The 18,712-nt window shown below is 52.8% G+C and overlaps 21 non-coding genes across 21 annotated transcripts; all 21 read left to right on the top strand.

Moving 5' to 3' along the window:
• Window positions 1-649: 649 nt before the first annotated feature.
• TRNAG-GCC (transfer RNA glycine (anticodon GCC)) lies at window positions 650-720 on the top strand. The gene has a single exon. It is a non-coding gene; the product is annotated as a tRNA-Gly (tRNA).
• Window positions 721-1,127: 407 nt separating this feature from the next.
• Window positions 1,128-1,200, top strand: TRNAA-AGC (transfer RNA alanine (anticodon AGC)). The gene has a single exon. It is a non-coding gene; the product is annotated as a tRNA-Ala (tRNA).
• Window positions 1,201-2,542: 1,342 nt separating this feature from the next.
• TRNAA-AGC (transfer RNA alanine (anticodon AGC)) lies at window positions 2,543-2,615 on the top strand. Its single transcript has one exon. It is a non-coding gene; the product is annotated as a tRNA-Ala (tRNA).
• An 863-nt stretch (window positions 2,616-3,478) lies between these two features.
• Window positions 3,479-3,549, top strand: TRNAG-GCC (transfer RNA glycine (anticodon GCC)). Its single transcript has one exon. It is a non-coding gene; the product is annotated as a tRNA-Gly (tRNA).
• Window positions 3,550-3,958: 409 nt separating this feature from the next.
• TRNAA-AGC (transfer RNA alanine (anticodon AGC)) lies at window positions 3,959-4,031 on the top strand. Its single transcript has one exon. It is a non-coding gene; the product is annotated as a tRNA-Ala (tRNA).
• Window positions 4,032-4,894: 863 nt separating this feature from the next.
• TRNAG-GCC (transfer RNA glycine (anticodon GCC)) lies at window positions 4,895-4,965 on the top strand. Its single transcript has one exon. It is a non-coding gene; the product is annotated as a tRNA-Gly (tRNA).
• Window positions 4,966-5,373: 408 nt separating this feature from the next.
• TRNAA-AGC (transfer RNA alanine (anticodon AGC)) lies at window positions 5,374-5,446 on the top strand. Its single transcript has one exon. It is a non-coding gene; the product is annotated as a tRNA-Ala (tRNA).
• Window positions 5,447-6,788: 1,342 nt separating this feature from the next.
• TRNAA-AGC (transfer RNA alanine (anticodon AGC)) lies at window positions 6,789-6,861 on the top strand. Its single transcript has one exon. It is a non-coding gene; the product is annotated as a tRNA-Ala (tRNA).
• Window positions 6,862-7,724: 863 nt separating this feature from the next.
• TRNAG-GCC (transfer RNA glycine (anticodon GCC)) lies at window positions 7,725-7,795 on the top strand. The gene has a single exon. It is a non-coding gene; the product is annotated as a tRNA-Gly (tRNA).
• A 408-nt stretch (window positions 7,796-8,203) lies between these two features.
• On the top strand, window positions 8,204-8,276 carry TRNAA-AGC (transfer RNA alanine (anticodon AGC)). The gene has a single exon. It is a non-coding gene; the product is annotated as a tRNA-Ala (tRNA).
• An 863-nt stretch (window positions 8,277-9,139) lies between these two features.
• Window positions 9,140-9,210, top strand: TRNAG-GCC (transfer RNA glycine (anticodon GCC)). Its single transcript has one exon. It is a non-coding gene; the product is annotated as a tRNA-Gly (tRNA).
• A 407-nt stretch (window positions 9,211-9,617) lies between these two features.
• Window positions 9,618-9,690, top strand: TRNAA-AGC (transfer RNA alanine (anticodon AGC)). The gene has a single exon. It is a non-coding gene; the product is annotated as a tRNA-Ala (tRNA).
• An 863-nt stretch (window positions 9,691-10,553) lies between these two features.
• On the top strand, window positions 10,554-10,624 carry TRNAG-GCC (transfer RNA glycine (anticodon GCC)). The gene has a single exon. It is a non-coding gene; the product is annotated as a tRNA-Gly (tRNA).
• A 1,824-nt stretch (window positions 10,625-12,448) lies between these two features.
• TRNAA-AGC (transfer RNA alanine (anticodon AGC)) lies at window positions 12,449-12,521 on the top strand. The gene has a single exon. It is a non-coding gene; the product is annotated as a tRNA-Ala (tRNA).
• An 863-nt stretch (window positions 12,522-13,384) lies between these two features.
• TRNAG-GCC (transfer RNA glycine (anticodon GCC)) lies at window positions 13,385-13,455 on the top strand. The gene has a single exon. It is a non-coding gene; the product is annotated as a tRNA-Gly (tRNA).
• A 408-nt stretch (window positions 13,456-13,863) lies between these two features.
• Window positions 13,864-13,936, top strand: TRNAA-AGC (transfer RNA alanine (anticodon AGC)). The gene has a single exon. It is a non-coding gene; the product is annotated as a tRNA-Ala (tRNA).
• An 863-nt stretch (window positions 13,937-14,799) lies between these two features.
• TRNAG-GCC (transfer RNA glycine (anticodon GCC)) lies at window positions 14,800-14,870 on the top strand. Its single transcript has one exon. It is a non-coding gene; the product is annotated as a tRNA-Gly (tRNA).
• A 408-nt stretch (window positions 14,871-15,278) lies between these two features.
• TRNAA-AGC (transfer RNA alanine (anticodon AGC)) lies at window positions 15,279-15,351 on the top strand. Its single transcript has one exon. It is a non-coding gene; the product is annotated as a tRNA-Ala (tRNA).
• Window positions 15,352-16,692: 1,341 nt separating this feature from the next.
• Window positions 16,693-16,765, top strand: TRNAA-AGC (transfer RNA alanine (anticodon AGC)). The gene has a single exon. It is a non-coding gene; the product is annotated as a tRNA-Ala (tRNA).
• An 863-nt stretch (window positions 16,766-17,628) lies between these two features.
• On the top strand, window positions 17,629-17,699 carry TRNAG-GCC (transfer RNA glycine (anticodon GCC)). The gene has a single exon. It is a non-coding gene; the product is annotated as a tRNA-Gly (tRNA).
• A 408-nt stretch (window positions 17,700-18,107) lies between these two features.
• Window positions 18,108-18,180, top strand: TRNAA-AGC (transfer RNA alanine (anticodon AGC)). The gene has a single exon. It is a non-coding gene; the product is annotated as a tRNA-Ala (tRNA).
• The last annotated feature ends 532 nt before the right edge of the window (window positions 18,181-18,712 follow it).

Here is an 18,712-nt window from a genome sequence, read left to right as displayed (position 1 = left end):
TCCTTTGCCAAGAGACAATATTGCATTAGCACAAAAGGTGCCCGTGCCATCCTTATGCTGAGGGTTTTGGACTCGTTTAACCACCAGAATCAGGTTCAACTTCTCTTTGTGTGTGAAAGAGCGCCCTTTGGCCCCACTAGCAAATATCGACTGGCATAGGAAAAGGCAACGTAGCAGAGGATGGTTTCGATCCATCGACCTCTGGGTTATGGGCCCAGCACGCTTCCGCTGCGCCACTCTGCTCTTGCTGCCGAGCTGGTGCATCGACAACAAAATGTGGATCTAGTTTGCTACCGATCCCATGGGGAGTGGGTCCATCTGGCAAAGTCACAATGTAGATGACGAGGCGTTTCCATCGATGTTGACAAGCAAAAGGTGCCAGTGCCATCCTTATGCTGAGGGTTTTGGCTCAGCACGCTTCCGCTGCGCCACTCTGCTCTTGTTGCTGAGGAGGAGCATCAACAACAAAATGTGGATCTAGTTTGCTACCGATCCCATGGGGAGTGGGTCCATCTGGCAAAGTCACAATGTAGATGACAAGGCGTTTCCATCGATGTTGACAAGCTAATGCCAAGTCAAGTCTGGGCAAAAGCTGGACTCTCCTAGACCAGCTGAGCGAGGAGGGTGATGGCGCCGGCCCCGGCGTGGCGCATTGGTGGTTCAGTGGTAGAATTCTCGCCTGCCACGCGGGAGGCCCGGGTTCGATTCCCGGCCAATGCAATTATGGTGTCTTTGTCTTTAAAGCCCCCCCTTCCCCCCCCCGGGTAGCTCTCTCCTGCCAATTTCAAGTCCGGTGGAATGCATCAAGGCACAAGGTGTTTATTGTCTAGAACGTACTAGGTGGTGGGAAGGTTCTTTTGGAAACCACCTTCTCCTAATGACATCATTGAAACCCATGAGGTCATACTTCCGAAAGGGATCAGTTGTCAATGGACTCACGAAGGGAGAAAAAAAATGGGGGGACTCTGAGGAAGGGAGAGTGCAAACCTTCGAAGCTCGGAAAACGGGTGGCTGTCCTGGTGTCTAGCGGCCAGAGCAGGTTGTGGATTTTGCAAAACTGCATATATTACGCATAGCACATAAGAGGACAGGGATCAGCCATAGCGCCAACGGGGAGCCCAAGCAAAGGGGGATTAGCTCAAGTGGTAGAGCGCTCGCTTAGCATGCGAGAGGTAGCGGGATCGATGCCCGCATTCTCCAAACGCTGCCTTCCTGGGAGGCACCTGGCTTTTGCGTTTGTTGTTGAAGCTTGGAACCGAGCGCCGCGAGCAACATGGGAAGCCAGAGTCCTCCTCATAACATGTGCCAAGGCGGCGTTGACGCGTTTTTTTTTTTGAGGCAGCTGTGGCTTCAGCCAAAGTCAGGCAGGCAGTATTGGACAAAAGCAATCCATTAAAGAAAGCACGGCCAGGCTTCCTTTGCCAAGAGACAATATTGCATTAGCACAAAAGGTGCCCGTGCCATCCTTATGCTGAGGGTTTTGGACTCGTTTAACCACCAGAATCAGGTTCAACTTCTCTTTGTGTGTGAAAGAGCGCCCTTTGGCCCCACTAGCAAATATCGACTGGCATAGGAAAAGGCAACGTAGCAGAGGATGGTTTCGATCCATCGACCTCTGGGTTATGGGCCCAGCACGCTTCCGCTGCGCCACTCTGCTCTTGCTGCCGAGCTGGTGCATCGACAACAAAATGTGGATCTAGTTTGCTACCGATCCCATGGGGAGTGGGTCCATCTGGCAAAGTCACAATGTAGATGACGAGGCGTTTCCATCGATGTTGACAAGCAAAAGGTGCCAGTGCCATCCTTATGCTGAGGGTTTTGGCTCAGCACGCTTCCGCTGCGCCACTCTGCTCTTGTTGCTGAGGAGGAGCATCAACAACAAAATGTGGATCTAGTTTGCTACCGATCCCATGGGGAGTGGGTCCATCTGGCAAAGTCACAATGTAGATGACAAGGCGTTTCCATCGATGTTGACAAGCTAATGCCAAGTCAAGTCTGGGCAAAAGCTGGACTCTCCTAGACCAGCTGAGCGAGGAGGGTGATGGCGCCGGCCCCGGCGTGGCGCATTGGTGGTTCAGTGGTAGAATTCTCGCCTGCCACGCGGGAGGCCCGGGTTCGGTTCCCGGCCAATGCAATTATGGTGTCTTTGTCTTTAAAGCCCCCCCTTCCCCCCCCCCGGGTAGCTCTCTCCCGCCAATTTCAAGTCCGGTGGAATGCATCAAGGCACAAGGTGTTTATTGTCTAGAACGTACTAGGTGGTGGGAAGGTTCTTTTGGAAACCACCTTCTCCTAATGACATCATTGAAACCCATGAGGTCATACTTCCGAAAGGGATCAGTTGTCAATGGACTCACGAAGGGAGAAAAAAAATGGGGGGACTCTGAGGAAGGGAGAGTGCAAACCTTCGAAGCTCGGAAAACGGGTGGCTGTCCTGGTGTCTAGCGGCCAGAGCAGGTTGTGGATTTTGCAAAACTGCATATATTACGCATAGCACATAAGAGGACAGGGATCAGCCATAGCGCCAACGGGGAGCCCAAGCAAAGGGGGATTAGCTCAAGTGGTAGAGCGCTCGCTTAGCATGCGAGAGGTAGCGGGATCGATGCCCGCATTCTCCAAACGCTGCCTTCCTGGGAGGCACCTGGCTTTTGCGTTTGTTGTTGAAGCTTGGAACCGAGCGCCGCGAGCAACATGGGAAGCCAGAGTCCTCCTCATAACATGTGCCAAGGCGGCGTTGACGCGTTTTTTTTTTTGAGGCAGCTGTGGCTTCAGCCAAAGTCAGGCAGGCAGTATTGGACAAAAGCAATCCATTAAAGAAAGCACGGCCAGGCTTCCTTTGCCAAGAGACAATATTGCATTAGCACAAAAGGTGCCCGTGCCATCCTTATGCTGAGGGTTTTGGACTCGTTTAACCACCAGAATCAGGTTCAACTTCTCTTTGTGTGTGAAAGAGCGCCCTTTGGCCCCACTAGCAAATATCGACTGGCATAGGAAAAGGCAACGTAGCAGAGGATGGTTTCGATCCATCGACCTCTGGGTTATGGGCCCAGCACGCTTCCGCTGCGCCACTCTGCTCTTGCTGCCGAGCTGGTGCATCGACAACAAAATGTGGATCTAGTTTGCTACCGATCCCATGGGGAGTGGGTCCATCTGGCAAAGTCACAATGTAGATGACGAGGCGTTTCCATCGATGTTGACAAGCAAAAGGTGCCAGTGCCATCCTTATGCTGAGGGTTTTGGCTCAGCACGCTTCCGCTGCGCCACTCTGCTCTTGTTGCTGAGGAGGAGCATCAACAACAAAATGTGGATCTAGTTTGCTACCGATCCCATGGGGAGTGGGTCCATCTGGCAAAGTCACAATGTAGATGACAAGGCGTTTCCATCGATGTTGACAAGCTAATGTCAAGTCAAGTCTGGGCAAAAGCTGGACTCTCCTAGACCAGCTGAGCGAGGAGGGTGATGGCGCCGGCCCCGGCGTGGCGCATTGGTGGTTCAGTGGTAGAATTCTCGCCTGCCACGCGGGAGGCCCGGGTTCGATTCCCGGCCAATGCAATTATGGTGTCTTTGTCTTTAAAGCCCCCCCCTTCCCCCCCCCCGGGTAGCTCTCTCCCGCCAATTTCAAGTCCGGTGGAATGCATCAAGGCACAAGGTGTTTATTGTCTAGAACGTACTAGGTGGTGGGAAGGTTCTTTTGGAAACCACCTTCTCCTAATGACATCATTGAAACCCATGAGGTCATACTTCCGAAAGGGATCAGTTGTCAATGGACTCACGAAGGGAGAAAAAAAATGGGGGGACTCTGAGGAAGGGAGAGTGCAAACCTTCGAAGCTCGGAAAACGGGTGGCTGTCCTGGTGTCTAGCGGCCAGAGCAGGTTGTGGATTTTGCAAAACTGCATATATTACGCATAGCACATAAGAGGACAGGGATCAGCCATAGCGCCAACGGGGAGCCCAAGCAAAGGGGGATTAGCTCAAGTGGTAGAGCGCTCGCTTAGCATGCGAGAGGTAGCGGGATCGATGCCCGCATTCTCCAAACGCTGCCTTCCTGGGAGGCACCTGGCTTTTGCGTTTGTTGTTGAAGCTTGGAACCGAGCGCCGCGAGCAACATGGGAAGCCAGAGTCCTCCTCATAACATGTGCCAAGGCGGCGTTGACGCGTTTTTTTTTTTGAGGCAGCTGTGGCTTCAGCCAAAGTCAGGCAGGCAGTATTGGACAAAAGCAATCCATTAAAGAAAGCACGGCCAGGCTTCCTTTGCCAAGAGACAATATTGCATTAGCACAAAAGGTGCCCGTGCCATCCTTATGCTGAGGGTTTTGGACTCGTTTAACCACCAGAATCAGGTTCAACTTCTCTTTGTGTGTGAAAGAGCGCCCTTTGGCCCCACTAGCAAATATCGACTGGCATAGGAAAAGGCAACGTAGCAGAGGATGGTTTCGATCCATCGACCTCTGGGTTATGGGCCCAGCACGCTTCCGCTGCGCCACTCTGCTCTTGCTGCCGAGCTGGTGCATCGACAACAAAATGTGGATCTAGTTTGCTACCGATCCCATGGGGAGTGGGTCCATCTGGCAAAGTCACAATGTAGATGACGAGGCGTTTCCATCGATGTTGACAAGCAAAAGGTGCCAGTGCCATCCTTATGCTGAGGGTTTTGGCTCAGCACGCTTCCGCTGCGCCACTCTGCTCTTGTTGCTGAGGAGGAGCATCAACAACAAAATGTGGATCTAGTTTGCTACCGATCCCATGGGGAGTGGGTCCATCTGGCAAAGTCACAATGTAGATGACAAGGCGTTTCCATCGATGTTGACAAGCTAATGCCAAGTCAAGTCTGGGCAAAAGCTGGACTCTCCTAGACCAGCTGAGCGAGGAGGGTGATGGCGCCGGCCCCGGCGTGGCGCATTGGTGGTTCAGTGGTAGAATTCTCGCCTGCCACGCGGGAGGCCCGGGTTCGATTCCCGGCCAATGCAATTATGGTGTCTTTGTCTTTAAAGCCCCCCCTTCCCCCCCCCCGGGTAGCTCTCTCCCGCCAATTTCAAGTCCGGTGGAATGCATCAAGGCACAAGGTGTTTATTGTCTAGAACGTACTAGGTGGTGGGAAGGTTCTTTTGGAAACCACCTTCTCCTAATGACATCATTGAAACCCATGAGGTCATACTTCCGAAAGGGATCAGTTGTCAATGGACTCACGAAGGGAGAAAAAAAATGGGGGGACTCTGAGGAAGGGAGAGTGCAAACCTTCGAAGCTCGGAAAACGGGTGGCTGTCCTGGTGTCTAGCGGCCAGAGCAGGTTGTGGATTTTGCAAAACTGCATATATTACGCATAGCACATAAGAGGACAGGGATCAGCCATAGCGCCAACGGGGAGCCCAAGCAAAGGGGGATTAGCTCAAGTGGTAGAGCGCTCGCTTAGCATGCGAGAGGTAGCGGGATCGATGCCCGCATTCTCCAAACGCTGCCTTCCTGGGAGGCACCTGGCTTTTGCGTTTGTTGTTGAAGCTTGGAACCGAGCGCCGCGAGCAACACGGGAAGCCAGAGTCCTCCTCATAACATGTGCCAAGGCGGCGTTGACGCGTTTTTTTTTTTGAGGCAGCTGTGGCTTCAGCCAAAGTCAGGCAGGCAGTATTGGACAAAAGCAATCCATTAAAGAAAGCACGGCCAGGCTTCCTTTGCCAAGAGACAATATTGCATTAGCACAAAAGGTGCCCGTGCCATCCTTATGCTGAGGGTTTTGGACTCGTTTAACCACCAGAATCAGGTTCAACTTCTCTTTGTGTGTGAAAGAGCGCCCTTTGGCCCCACTAGCAAATATCGACTGGCATAGGAAAAGGCAACGTAGCAGAGGATGGTTTCGATCCATCGACCTCTGGGTTATGGGCCCAGCACGCTTCCGCTGCGCCACTCTGCTCTTGCTGCCGAGCTGGTGCATCGACAACAAAATGTGGATCTAGTTTGCTACCGATCCCATGGGGAGTGGGTCCATCTGGCAAAGTCACAATGTAGATGACGAGGCGTTTCCATCGATGTTGACAAGCAAAAGGTGCCAGTGCCATCCTTATGCTGAGGGTTTTGGCTCAGCACGCTTCCGCTGCGCCACTCTGCTCTTGTTGCTGAGGAGGAGCATCAACAACAAAATGTGGATCTAGTTTGCTACCGATCCCATGGGGAGTGGGTCCATCTGGCAAAGTCACAATGTAGATGACAAGGCGTTTCCATCGATGTTGACAAGCTAATGCCAAGTCAAGTCTGGGCAAAAGCTGGACTCTCCTAGACCAGCTGAGCGAGGAGGGTGATGGCGCCAGCCCCGGCGTGGCGCATTGGTGGTTCAGTGGTAGAATTCTCGCCTGCCACGCGGGAGGCCCGGGTTCGGTTCCCGGCCAATGCAATTATGGTGTCTTTGTCTTTAAAGCCCCCCCTTCCCCCCCCCCGGGTAGCTCTCTCCCGCCAATTTCAAGTCCGGTGGAATGCATCAAGGCACAAGGTGTTTATTGTCTAGAACGTACTAGGTGGTGGGAAGGTTCTTTTGGAAACCACCTTCTCCTAATGACATCATTGAAACCCATGAGGTCATACTTCCGAAAGGGATCAGTTGTCAATGGACTCACGAAGGGAGAAAAAAAATGGGGGGACTCTGAGGAAGGGAGAGTGCAAACCTTCGAAGCTCGGAAAACGGGTGGCTGTCCTGGTGTCTAGCGGCCAGAGCAGGTTGTGGATTTTGCAAAACTGCATATATTACGCATAGCACATAAGAGGACAGGGATCAGCCATAGCGCCAACGGGGAGCCCAAGCAAAGGGGGATTAGCTCAAGTGGTAGAGCGCTCGCTTAGCATGCGAGAGGTAGCGGGATCGATGCCCGCATTCTCCAAACGCTGCCTTCCTGGGAGGCACCTGGCTTTTGCGTTTGTTGTTGAAGCTTGGAACCGAGCGCCGCGAGCAACATGGGAAGCCAGAGTCCTCCTCATAACATGTGCCAAGGCGGCGTTGACGCGTTTTTTTTTTTGAGGCAGCTGTGGCTTCAGCCAAAGTCAGGCAGGCAGTATTGGACAAAAGCAATCCATTAAAGAAAGCACGGCCAGGCTTCCTTTGCCAAGAGACAATATTGCATTAGCACAAAAGGTGCCCGTGCCATCCTTATGCTGAGGGTTTTGGACTCGTTTAACCACCAGAATCAGGTTCAACTTCTCTTTGTGTGTGAAAGAGCGCCCTTTGGCCCCACTAGCAAATATCGACTGGCATAGGAAAAGGCAACGTAGCAGAGGATGGTTTCGATCCATCGACCTCTGGGTTATGGGCCCAGCACGCTTCCGCTGCGCCACTCTGCTCTTGCTGCCGAGCTGGTGCATCGACAACAAAATGTGGATCTAGTTTGCTACCGATCCCATGGGGAGTGGGTCCATCTGGCAAAGTCACAATGTAGATGACGAGGCGTTTCCATCGATGTTGACAAGCAAAAGGTGCCAGTGCCATCCTTATGCTGAGGGTTTTGGCTCAGCACGCTTCCGCTGCGCCACTCTGCTCTTGTTGCTGAGGAGGAGCATCAACAACAAAATGTGGATCTAGTTTGCTACCGATCCCATGGGGAGTGGGTCCATCTGGCAAAGTCACAATGTAGATGACAAGGCGTTTCCATCGATGTTGACAAGCTAATGCCAAGTCAAGTCTGGGCAAAAGCTGGACTCTCCTAGACCAGCTGAGCGAGGAGGGTGATGGCGCCGGCCCCGGCGTGGCGCATTGGTGGTTCAGTGGTAGAATTCTCGCCTGCCACGCGGGAGGCCCGGGTTCGATTCCCGGCCAATGCAATTATGGTGTCTTTGTCTTTAAAGCCCCCCCTTCCCCCCCCCCGGGTAGCTCTCTCCCGCCAATTTCAAGTCCGGTGGAATGCATCAAGGCACAAGGTGTTTATTGTCTAGAACGTACTAGGTGGTGGGAAGGTTCTTTTGGAAACCACCTTCTCCTAATGACATCATTGAAACCCATGAGGTCATACTTCCGAAAGGGATCAGTTGTCAATGGACTCACGAAGGGAGAAAAAAAATGGGGGGACTCTGAGGAAGGGAGAGTGCAAACCTTCGAAGCTCGGAAAACGGGTGGCTGTCCTGGTGTCTAGCGGCCAGAGCAGGTTGTGGATTTTGCAAAACTGCATATATTACGCATAGCACATAAGAGGACAGGGATCAGCCATAGCGCCAACGGGGAGCCCAAGCAAAGGGGGATTAGCTCAAGTGGTAGAGCGCTCGCTTAGCATGCGAGAGGTAGCGGGATCGATGCCCGCATTCTCCAAACGCTGCCTTCCTGGGAGGCACCTGGCTTTTGCGTTTGTTGTTGAAGCTTGGAACCGAGCGCCGCGAGCAACATGGGAAGCCAGAGTCCTCCTCATAACATGTGCCAAGGCGGCGTTGACGCGTTTTTTTTTTTGAGGCAGCTGTGGCTTCAGCCAAAGTCAGGCAGGCAGTATTGGACAAAAGCAATCCATTAAAGAAAGCACGGCCAGGCTTCCTTTGCCAAGAGACAATATTGCATTAGCACAAAAGGTGCCCGTGCCATCCTTATGCTGAGGGTTTTGGACTCGTTTAACCACCAGAATCAGGTTCAACTTCTCTTTGTGTGTGAAAGAGCGCCCTTTGGCCCCACTAGCAAATATCGACTGGCATAGGAAAAGGCAACGTAGCAGAGGATGGTTTCGATCCATCGACCTCTGGGTTATGGGCCCAGCACGCTTCCGCTGCGCCACTCTGCTCTTGCTGCCGAGCTGGTGCATCGACAACAAAATGTGGATCTAGTTTGCTACCGATCCCATGGGGAGTGGGTCCATCTGGCAAAGTCACAATGTAGATGACGAGGCGTTTCCATCGATGTTGACAAGCAAAAGGTGCCAGTGCCATCCTTATGCTGAGGGTTTTGGCTCAGCACGCTTCCGCTGCGCCACTCTGCTCTTGTTGCTGAGGAGGAGCATCAACAACAAAATGTGGATCTAGTTTGCTACCGATCCCATGGGGAGTGGGTCCATCTGGCAAAGTCACAATGTAGATGACAAGGCGTTTCCATCGATGTTGACAAGCTAATGCCAAGTCAAGTCTGGGCAAAAGCTGGACTCTCCTAGACCAGCTGAGCGAGGAGGGTGATGGCGCCGGCCCCGGCGTGGCGCATTGGTGGTTCAGTGGTAGAATTCTCGCCTGCCACGCGGGAGGCCCGGGTTCGATTCCCGGCCAATGCAATTATGGTGTCTTTGTCTTTAAAGCCCCCCCTTCCCCCCCCCGGGTAGCTCTCTCCCGCCAATTTCAAGTCCGGTGGAATGCATCAAGGCACAAGGTGTTTATTGTCTAGAACGTACTAGGTGGTGGGAAGGTTCTTTTGGAAACCACCTTCTCCTAATGACATCATTGAAACCCATGAGGTCATACTTCCGAAAGGGATCAGTTGTCAATGGACTCACGAAGGGAGAAAAAAAATGGGGGGACTCTGAGGAAGGGAGAGTGCAAACCTTCGAAGCTCGGAAAACGGGTGGCTGTCCTGGTGTCTAGCGGCCAGAGCAGGTTGTGGATTTTGCAAAACTGCATATATTACGCATAGCACATAAGAGGACAGGGATCAGCCATAGCGCCAACGGGGAGCCCAAGCAAAGGGGGATTAGCTCAAGTGGTAGAGCGCTCGCTTAGCATGCGAGAGGTAGCGGGATCGATGCCCGCATTCTCCAAACGCTGCCTTCCTGGGAGGCACCTGGCTTTTGCGTTTGTTGTTGAAGCTTGGAACCGAGCGCCGCGAGCAACATGGGAAGCCAGAGTCCTCCTCATAACATGTGCCAAGGCGGCGTTGACGCGTTTTTTTTTTTGAGGCAGCTGTGGCTTCAGCCAAAGTCAGGCAGGCAGTATTGGACAAAAGCAATCCATTAAAGAAAGCACGGCCAGGCTTCCTTTGCCAAGAGACAATATTGCATTAGCACAAAAGGTGCCCGTGCCATCCTTATGCTGAGGGTTTTGGACTCGTTTAACCACCAGAATCAGGTTCAACTTCTCTTTGTGTGTGAAAGAGCGCCCTTTGGCCCCACTAGCAAATATCGACTGGCATAGGAAAAGGCAACGTAGCAGAGGATGGTTTCGATCCATCGACCTCTGGGTTATGGGCCCAGCACGCTTCCGCTGCGCCACTCTGCTCTTGCTGCCGAGCTGGTGCATCGACAACAAAATGTGGATCTAGTTTGCTATCGATCCCATGGGGAGTGGGTCCATCTGGCAAAGTCACAATGTAGATGACGAGGCGTTTCCATCGATGTTGACAAGCAAAAGGTGCCAGTGCCATCCTTATGCTGAGGGTTTTGGCTCAGCACGCTTCCGCTGCGCCACTCTGCTCTTGTTGCTGAGGAGGAGCATCAACAACAAAATGTGGATCTAGTTTGCTACCGATCCCATGGGGAGTGGGTCCATCTGGCAAAGTCACAATGTAGATGACAAGGCGTTTCCATCGATGTTGACAAGCTAATGCCAAGTCAAGTCTGGGCAAAAGCTGGACTCTCCTAGACCAGCTGAGCGAGGAGGGTGATGGCGCCGGCCCCGGCGTGGCGCATTGGTGGTTCAGTGGTAGAATTCTCGCCTGCCACGCGGGAGGCCCGGGTTCGATTCCCGGCCAATGCAATTATGGTGTCTTTGTCTTTAAAGCCCCCCCCTTCCCCCCCCCCGGGTAGCTCTCTCCCGCCAATTTCAAGTCCGGTGGAATGCATCAAGGCACAAGGTGTTTATTGTCTAGAACGTACTAGGTGGTGGGAAGGTTCTTTTGGAAACCACCTTCTCCTAATGACATCATTGAAACCCATGAGGTCATACTTCCGAAAGGGATCAGTTGTCAATGGACTCACGAAGGGAGAAAAAAAATGGGGGGACTCTGAGGAAGGGAGAGTGCAAACCTTCGAAGCTCGGAAAACGGGTGGCTGTCCTGGTGTCTAGCGGCCAGAGCAGGTTGTGGATTTTGCAAAACTGCATATATTACGCATAGCACATAAGAGGACAGGGATCAGCCATAGCGCCAACGGGGAGCCCAAGCAAAGGGGGATTAGCTCAAGTGGTAGAGCGCTCGCTTAGCATGCGAGAGGTAGTGGGATCGATGCCCGCATTCTCCAAACGCTGCCTTCCTGGGAGGCACCTGGCTTTTGCGTTTGTTGTTGAAGCTTGGAACCGAGCGCCGCGAGCAACATGGGAAGCCAGAGTCCTCCTCATAACATGTGCCAAGGCGGCGTTGACGCGTTTTTTTTTTTGAGGCAGCTGTGGCTTCAGCCAAAGTCAGGCAGGCAGTATTGGACAAAAGCAATCCATTAAAGAAAGCACGGCCAGGCTTCCTTTGCCAAGAGACAATATTGCATTAGCACAAAAGGTGCCCGTGCCATCCTTATGCTGAGGGTTTTGGACTCGTTTAACCACCAGAATCAGGTTCAACTTCTCTTTGTGTGTGAAAGAGCGCCCTTTGGCCCCACTAGCAAATATCGACTGGCATAGGAAAAGGCAACGTAGCAGAGGATGGTTTCGATCCATCGACCTCTGGGTTATGGGCCCAGCACGCTTCCGCTGCGCCACTCTGCTCTTGCTGCCGAGCTGGTGCATCGACAACAAAATGTGGATCTAGTTTGCTACCGATCCCATGGGGAGTGGGTCCATCTGGCAAAGTCACAATGTAGATGACGAGGCGTTTCCATCGATGTTGACAAGCAAAAGGTGCCAGTGCCATCCTTATGCTGAGGGTTTTGGCTCAGCACGGTTCCGCTGCGCCACTCTGCTCTTGTTGCTGAGGAGGAGCATCAACAACAAAATGTGGATCTAGTTTGCTACCGATCCCATGGGGAGTGGGTCCATCTGGCAAAGTCACAATGTAGATGACAAGGCGTTTCCATCGATGTTGACAAGCTAATGCCAAGTCAAGTCTGGGCAAAAGCTGGACTCTCCTAGACCAGCTGAGCGAGGAGGGTGATGGCGCCGGCCCCGGCGTGGCGCATTGGTGGTTCAGTGGTAGAATTCTCGCCTGCCACGCGGGAGGCCCGGGTTCGGTTCCCGGCCAATGCAATTATGGTGTCTTTGTCTTTAAAGCCCCCCCTTCCCCCCCCCCGGGTAGCTCTCTCCCGCCAATTTCAAGTCCGCTGGAATGCATCAAGGCACAAGGTGTTTATTGTCTAGAACGTACTAGGTGGTGGGAAGGTTCTTTTGGAAACCACCTTCTCCTAATGACATCATTGAAACCCATGAGGTCATACTTCCGAAAGGGATCAGTTGTCAATGGACTCACGAAGGGAGAAAAAAAATGGGGGGACTCTGAGGAAGGGAGAGTGCAAACCTTCGAAGCTCGGAAAACGGGTGGCTGTCCTGGTGTCTAGCGGCCAGAGCAGGTTGTGGATTTTGCAAAACTGCATATATTACGCATAGCACATAAGAGGACAGGGATCAGCCATAGCGCCAACGGGGAGCCCAAGCAAGGGGGGATTAGCTCAAGTGGTAGAGCGCTCGCTTAGCATGCGAGAGGTAGCGGGATCGATGCCCGCATTCTCCAAATGCTGCCTTCCTGGGAGGCACCTGGCTTTTGCGTTTGTTGTTGAAGCTTGGAACCGAGCGCCGCGAGCAACATGGGAAGCCAGAGTCCTCCTCATAACATGTGCCAAGGCGGCGTTGACGCGTTTTTTTTTTTGAGGCAGCTGTGGCTTCAGCCAAAGTCAGGCAGGCAGTATTGGACAAAAGCAATCCATTAAAGAAAGCACGGCCAGGCTTCCTTTGCCAAGAGACAATATTGCATTAGCACAAAAGGTGCCCGTGCCATCCTTATGCTGAGGGTTTTGGACTCGTTTAACCACCAGAATCAGGTTCAACTTCTCTTTGTGTGTGAAAGAGCGCCCTTTGGCCCCACTAGCAAATATCGACTGGCATAGGAAAAGGCAACGTAGCAGAGGATGGTTTCGATCCATCGACCTCTGGGTTATGGGCCCAGCACGCTTCCGCTGCGCCACTCTGCTCTTGCTGCCGAGCTGGTGCATCGACAACAAAATGTGGATCTAGTTTGCTACCGATCCCATGGGGAGTGGGTCCATCTGGCAAAGTCACAATGTAGATGACGAGGCGTTTCCATCGATGTTGACAAGCAAAAGGTGCCAGTGCCATCCTTATGCTGAGGGTTTTGGCTCAGCACGCTTCCTCTGCGCCACTCTGCTCTTGTTGCTGAGGAGGAGCATCAACAACAAAATGTGGATCTAGTTTGCTACCGATCCCATGGGGAGTGGGTCCATCTGGCAAAGTCACAATGTAGATGACAAGGCGTTTCCATCGATGTTGACAAGCTAATGCCAAGTCAAGTCTGGGCAAAAGCTGGACTCTCCTAGACCAGCTGAGCGAGGAGGGTGATGGCGCCGGCCCCGGCGTGGCGCATTGGTGGTTCAGTGGTAGAATTCTCGCCTGCCACGCGGGAGGCCCGGGTTCGATTCCCGGCCAATGCAATTATGGTGTCTTTGTCTTTAAAGCCCCCCCTTCCCCCCCCCCGGGTAGCTCTCTCCCGCCAATTTCAAGTCCGGTGGAATGCATCAAGGCACAAGGTGTTTATTGTCTAGAACGTACTAGGTGGTGGGAAGGTTCTTTTGGAAACCACCTTCTCCTAATGACATCATTGAAACCCATGAGGTCATACTTCCGAAAGGGATCAGTTGTCAATGGACTCACGAAGGGAGAAAAAAAATGGGGGGACTCTGAGGAAGGGAGAGTGCAAACCTTCGAAGCTCGGAAAACGGGTGGCTGTCCTGGTGTCTAGCGGCCAGAGCAGGTTGTGGATTTTGCAAAACTGCATATATTACGCATAGCACATAAGAGGACAGGGATCAGCCATAGCGCCAACGGGGAGCCCAAGCAAAGGGGGATTAGCTCAAGTGGTAGAGCGCTCGCTTAGCATGCGAGAGGTAGCGGGATCGATGCCCGCATTCTCCAAACGCTGCCTTCCTGGGAGGCACCTGGCTTTTGCGTTTGTTGTTGAAGCTTGGAACCGAGCGCCGCGAGCAACATGGGAAGCCAGAGTCCTCCTCATAACATGTGCCAAGGCGGCGTTGACGCGTTTTTTTTTTTGAGGCAGCTGTGGCTTCAGCCAAAGTCAGGCAGGCAGTATTGGACAAAAGCAATCCATTAAAGAAAGCACGGCCAGGCTTCCTTTGCCAAGAGACAATATTGCATTAGCACAAAAGGTGCCCGTGCCATCCTTATGCTGAGGGTTTTGGACTCGTTTAACCACCAGAATCAGGTTCAACTTCTCTTTGTGTGTGAAAGAGCGCCCTTTGGCCCCACTAGCAAATATCGACTGGCATAGGAAAAGGCAACGTAGCAGAGGATGGTTTCGATCCATCGACCTCTGGGTTATGGGCCCAGCACGCTTCCGCTGCGCCACTCTGCTCTTGCTGCCGAGCTGGTGCATCGACAACAAAATGTGGATCTAGTTTGCTACCGATCCCATGGGGAGTGGGTCCATCTGGCAAAGTCACAATGTAGATGACGAGGCGTTTCCATCGATGTTGACAAGCAAAAGGTGCCAGTGCCATCCTTATGCTGAGGGTTTTGGCTCAGCACGCTTCCGCTGCGCCACTCTGCTCTTGTTGCTGAGGAGGAGCATCAACAACAAAATGTGGATCTAGTTTGCTACCGATCCCATGGGGAGTGGGTCCATCTGGCAAAGTCACAATGTAGATGACAAGGCGTTTCCATCGATGTTGACAAGCTAATGCCAAGTCAAGTCTGGGCAAAAGCTGGACTCTCCTAGACCAGCTGAGCGAGGAGGGTGATGGCGCCGGCCCCGGCGTGGCGCATTGGTGGTTCAGTGGTAGAATTCTCGCCTGCCACGCGGGAGGCCCGGGTTCGATTCCCGGCCAATGCAATTATGGTGTCTTTGTCTTTAAAGCCCCCCCTTCCCCCCCCCCGGGTAGCTCTCTCCCGCCAATTTCAAGTCCGGTGGAATGCATCAAGGCACAAGGTGTTTATTGTCTAGAACGTACTAGGTGGTGGGAAGGTTCTTTTGGAAACCACCTTCTCCTAATGACATCATTGAAACCCATGAGGTCATACTTCCGAAAGGGATCAGTTGTCAATGGACTCACGAAGGGAGAAAAAAAATGGGGGGACTCTGAGGAAGGGAGAGTGCAAACCTTCGAAGCTCGGAAAACGGGTGGCTGTCCTGGTGTCTAGCGGCCAGAGCAGGTTGTGGATTTTGCAAAACTGCATATATTACGCATAGCACATAAGAGGACAGGGATCAGCCATAGCGCCAACGGGGAGCCCAAGCAAAGGGGGATTAGCTCAAGTGGTAGAGCGCTCGCTTAGCATGCGAGAGGTAGCGGGATCGATGCCCGCATTCTCCAAATGCTGCCTTCCTGGGAGGCACCTGGCTTTTGCGTTTGTTGTTGAAGCTTGGAACCGAGCGCCGCGAGCAACATGGGAAGCCAGAGTCCTCCTCATAACATGTGCCAAGGCGGCGTTGACGCGTTTTTTTTTTGAGGCAGCTGTGGCTTCAGCCAAAGTCAGGCAGGCAGTATTGGACAAAAGCAATCCATTAAAGAAAGCACGGCCAGGCTTCCTTTGCCAAGAGACAATATTGCATTAGCACAAAAGGTGCCCGTGCCATCCTTATGCTGAGGGTTTTGGACTCGTTTAACCACCAGAATCAGGTTCAACTTCTCTTTGTGTGTGAAAGAGCGCCCTTTGGCCCCACTAGCAAATATCGACTGGCATAGGAAAAGGCAACGTAGCAGAGGATGGTTTCGATCCATCGACCTCTGGGTTATGGGCCCAGCACGCTTCCGCTGCGCCACTCTGCTCTTGCTGCCGAGCTGGTGCATCGACAACAAAATGTGGATCTAGTTTGCTACCGATCCCATGGGGAGTGGGTCCATCTGGCAAAGTCACAATGTAGATGACGAGGCGTTTCCATCGATGTTGACAAGCAAAAGGTGCCAGTGCCATCCTTATGCTGAGGGTTTTGGCTCAGCACGCTTCCGCTGCGCCACTCTGCTCTTGTTGCTGAGGAGGAGCATCAACAACAAAATGTGGATCTAGTTTGCTACCGATCCCATGGGGAGTGGGTCCATCTGGCAAAGTCACAATGTAGATGACAAGGCGTTTCCATCGATGTTGACAAGCTAATGCCAAGTCAAGTCTGGGCAAAAGCTGGACTCTCCTAGACCAGCTGAGCGAGGAGGGTGATGGCGCCAGCCCCGGCGTGGCGCATTGGTGGTTCAGTGGTAGAATTCTCGCCTGCCACGCGGGAGGCCCGGGTTCGGTTCCCGGCCAATGCAATTATGGTGTCTTTGTCTTTAAAGCCCCCCCTTCCCCCCCCCCGGGTAGCTCTCTCCCGCCAATTTCAAGTCCGGTGGAATGCATCAAGGCACAAGGTGTTTATTGTCTAGAACGTACTAGGTGGTGGGAAGGTTCTTTTGGAAACCACCTTCTCCTAATGACATCATTGAAACCCATGAGGTCATACTTCCGAAAGGGATCAGTTGTCAATGGACTCACGAAGGGAGAAAAAAAATGGGGGGACTCTGAGGAAGGGAGAGTGCAAACCTTCGAAGCTCGGAAAACGGGTGGCTGTCCTGGTGTCTAGCGGCCAGAGCAGGTTGTGGATTTTGCAAAACTGCATATATTACGCATAGCACATAAGAGGACAGGGATCAGCCATAGCGCCAACGGGGAGCCCAAGCAAAGGGGGATTAGCTCAAGTGGTAGAGCGCTCGCTTAGCATGCGAGAGGTAGCGGGATCGATGCCCGCATTCTCCAAATGCTGCCTTCCTGGGAGGCACCTGGCTTTTGCGTTTGTTGTTGAAGCTTGGAACCGAGCGCCGCGAGCAACATGGGAAGCCAGAGTCCTCCTCATAACATGTGCCAAGGCGGCGTTGACGCGTTTTTTTTTTTGAGGCAGCTGTGGCTTCAGCCAAAGTCAGGCAGGCAGTATTGGACAAAAGCAATCCATTAAAGAAAGCACGGCCAGGCTTCCTTTGCCAAGAGACAATATTGCATTAGCACAAAAGGTGCCCGTGCCATCCTTATGCTGAGGGTTTTGGACTCGTTTAACCACCAGAATCAGGTTCAACTTCTCTTTGTGTGTGAAAGAGCGCCCTTTGGCCCCACTAGCAAATATCGACTGGCATAGGAAAAGGCAACGTAGCAGAGGATGGTTTCGATCCATCGACCTCTGGGTTATGGGCCCAGCACGCTTCCGCTGCGCCACTCTGCTCTTGCTGCCGAGCTGGTGCATCGACAACAAAATGTGGATCTAGTTTGCTACCGATCCCATGGGGAGTGGGTCCATCTGGCAAAGTCACAATGTAGATGACGAGGCGTTTCCATCGATGTTGACAAGCAAAAGGTGCCAGTGCCATCCTTATGCTGAGGGTTTTGGCTCAGCACGCTTCCGCTGCGCCACTCTGCTCTTGTTGCTGAGGAGGAGCATCAACAACAAAATGTGGATCTAGTTTGCTACCGATCCCATGGGGAGTGGGTCCATCTGGCAAAGTCACAATGTAGATGACAAGGCGTTTCCATCGATGTTGACAAGCTAATGCCAAGTCAAGTCTGGGCAAAAGCTGGACTCTCCTAGACCAGCTGAGCGAGGAGGGTGATGGCGCCGGCCCCGGCGTGGCGCATTGGTGGTTCAGTGGTAGAATTCTCGCCTGCCACGCGGGAGGCCCGGGTTCGATTCCCGGCCAATGCAATTATGGTGTCTTTGTCTTTAAAGCCCCCCCTTCCCCCCCCCCGGGTAGCTCTCTCCCGCCAATTTCAAGTCCGGTGGAATGCATCAAGGCACAAGGTGTTTATTGTCTAGAACGTACTAGGTGGTGGGAAGGTTCTTTTGGAAACCACCTTCTCCTAATGACATCATTGAAACCCATGAGGTCATACTTCCGAAAGGGATCAGTTGTCAATGGACTCACGAAGGGAGAAAAAAAATGGGGGGACTCTGAGGAAGGGAGAGTGCAAACCTTCGAAGCTCGGAAAACGGGTGGCTGTCCTGGTGTCTAGCGGCCAGAGCAGGTTGTGGATTTTGCAAAACTGCATATATTACGCATAGCACATAAGAGGACAGGGATCAGCCATAGCGCCAACGGGGAGCCCAAGCAAAGGGGGATTAGCTCAAGTGGTAGAGCGCTCGCTTAGCATGCGAGAGGTAGCGGGATCGATGCCCGCATTCTCCAAACGCTGCCTTCCTGGGAGGCACCTGGCTTTTGCGTTTGTTGTTGAAGCTTGGAACCGAGCGCCGCGAGCAACATGGGAAGCCAGAGTCCTCCTCATAACATGTGCCAAGGCGGCGTTGACGCGTTTTTTTTTTTGAGGCAGCTGTGGCTTCAGCCAAAGTCAGGCAGGCAGTATTGGACAAAAGCAATCCATTAAAGAAAGCACGGCCAGGCTTCCTTTGCCAAGAGACAATATTGCATTAGCACAAAAGGTGCCCGTGCCATCCTTATGCTGAGGGTTTTGGACTCGTTTAACCACCAGAATCAGGTTCAACTTCTCTTTGTGTGTGAAAGAGCGCCCTTTGGCCCCACTAGCAAATATCGACTGGCATAGGAAAAGGCAACGTAGCAGAGGATGGTTTCGATCCATCGACCTCTGGGTTATGGGCCCAGCACGCTTCCGCTGCGCCACTCTGCTCTTGCTGCCGAGCTGGTGCATCGACAACAAAATGTGGATCTAGTTTGCTACCGATCCCATGGGGAGTGGGTCCAT

This window comes from Aquarana catesbeiana, linkage group LG04 (assembly GCF_042186555.1).
Source record: "Aquarana catesbeiana isolate 2022-GZ linkage group LG04, ASM4218655v1, whole genome shotgun sequence".
Classification (NCBI taxonomy): domain Eukaryota; kingdom Metazoa; phylum Chordata; class Amphibia; order Anura; family Ranidae; genus Aquarana; species Aquarana catesbeiana.
This window is presented reverse-complemented; position numbering and strand designations above follow the sequence as displayed.